This window comes from Gossypium hirsutum, chromosome A03 (assembly GCF_007990345.1).
Source record: "Gossypium hirsutum isolate 1008001.06 chromosome A03, Gossypium_hirsutum_v2.1, whole genome shotgun sequence".
NCBI lineage: Eukaryota > Viridiplantae > Streptophyta > Magnoliopsida > Malvales > Malvaceae > Gossypium > Gossypium hirsutum.
In genome coordinates, this window is record NC_053426.1 from 40612169 (window position 1) to 40614579 (window position 2411).

The window sequence follows — 2411 nt, forward strand, 5'->3', positions numbered from 1 at the left end:
GGAACCGAAAAGCCAAGATGCATCCAGCAAATGTGAAAGGATTAATTGACAGCTTTGGAGTTGGAAACATTAGCTCTCTTGACCGAATAGTCACCTAGGAATGCCAAATTTAGCTCACCAATTTGATGCATGTATCTCCAGGTTCATTGAATCTATTGTGCATGCACCAAGCTAAATGAATCTCCACATTCGGCTCACCTTGCTAAATGAACCCCCACATTCGGCCAACCTACATAAATAGGAAAAACTAAGATTAATGTGGTATTTAGCTGAACTAAATTAAGAATAAAAACAAGACACATTAATTCGGTCAACAATGACACTAAAATCAGCTCATTAAATTCGGCAGCTTTAAAGCAATTTTAAATCATGTAATAAAACTTGACATATTAAAAACATGCAACAAACATATTAATAAGCTGTAATAAACTAATTAAATCGACTTAAATATTCAGCTATTAAATTAATGTCTAGTTGATATTGAGCTGAATTGAAAATGTTTGAGCTGAAGTTGAGCTAATTCGAGCTTATTGAGCTTGAAAGGAGCAGGAAACGAGCTAAATGAAGCTCCACAAAAATATAATTGAGCTACGTCCAGCTTGCAAACACGACGAGCCTCGCTTGTAGGCTGATGCAATGGTCGTTCCCAAGGGCGGGTCATATCACATAACTATTCGGAAAATAAAAAGGTAAAGCTCGCTGCCATTGAATTCTCGGATTATGCGATCGTGTGGTGGGATCAATTGGTGACTAGCCGAAGGAGGAATGGGGAGAGGCCTATCTCTACGTGGGCCGAAATGAAGGCCGTTATGCGCAAGCGTTTTGTTCCCTCCTATTACCATCGGGAGTTGTACCAACGATTGCAAAATCTCACACAAGGCAACCGAACTGTCGAGGACTACTATAAAGACATGGAAATCGCTATGATAAGAGCCGACGTGGAGGAGGATCGTGAAGCAACAATGGCGAGATTTTTAGCCGGCCTAAATCGGGATATTGCCAATATCGTCGAGCTTCAACACTATGTAGAAGTTATGGACATGGTGCATATGGCAATAAAAGTTGAAAACAATTGAAACGGAAAGGACCCATGCGGACATATCCAACGGCTTCTACCAACAAGTGGACTCAAGGGACTAGCAAAGCTCCCAATCGGCCTAAGGAGCCTTTCGTTGCTGCCAAACCCAATCAAGTAAGTGCCGATGCTAGCAAAAATAAAAACGAGGCTGTCTCGAATCGTTCTCGCGATATCAAATGTTTCAAGTGTCAAGGAAGAGGGCACATTGCGAGTCAATGTCCTAATCGACGAGTGATGGTGGTTCGTTCAAATGGCGAGATTGAGTCTGAAGATGAACAAGAGGAGGAGCCTGAAATTCCCATGGAGGAAGGTGAAGAGCTCGAGCTGCCCGTTGAAGGAGAATTACTTGTTGTCAAAAGGAGCTTGAATATCCAAGTAGCCGAGGAAGAACAACAACGAGACAACATCTTTCACACTCGTTGCCATGTTCAAGGTAAGGTGTGTAGTTTAATTATTGACGGAGGTAGTTGCACCAATGTCGCAAGTTCTTTGCTGGTTGAAAAACTTGGTTTAGCCACCACAAAGCATCCAACTCCTTACAAGTTACAATGACTAAATGACGCAGGCGAACTCAAGGTGACGAAGCAAGCAAGGGTGGCGTTTTCCATAGGCAAGTACCAAGATGAGGTGGTTTGTGATGTCGTACCAATGCACGCGGGACATTTGCTATTGGGGCGTCCTTGGCAATTTGACCGGCGAGTAGTCCACGACGGCTATACAAACCGATATTCATTTAAGCACCTTGGAAGGAATGTTACATTAGCTCCTCTCACACCGAAGCAAGTGCATGAAGACCAACTCAAGATGAAGCAAGCTATTGATCGAGAAAAAGAAAAAGAGAAAAACAAAAAGAGTGAAAAGAAAAGGAAAGAAAAGAATGAGGAGAGTGAGATAAAAACAAGAGTGACAAAAGAAAAAGAGCAAGAGTGTGAAAATAAAAAAATAAGTGTTTTTGCTAGAAAAAGAGAGATTCGAAATTTGATGTTGGCAAGGCAACCTATCTTTGTACTTATGTATAAAGAGTGTTTATTAGAAACTAACGAACTTGGCAATACTTTGCCTACTCCTATCGTTTCTTTGTTGCAGGAATTCGGAGATGTTTTTCCTGAAGAAGTGCCAAATGGCCTACCTCCCATTCGAGGAATCGAGCACCAAATCGATTTTGTGCCCGGTGCTGCAATTCCAAATAGGCCAGCATATAGAAGTAATCCTGAGGAAACGAAGGAATTAGAAAAGCAAGTAGCCGAATTAATGGAGAAGGGCTACATCCGTGAAAGCTTAAGTCCGTGCGTGGTTCCGGTATTGTTGGTTCCTAAAAAGGATGGATACTGGC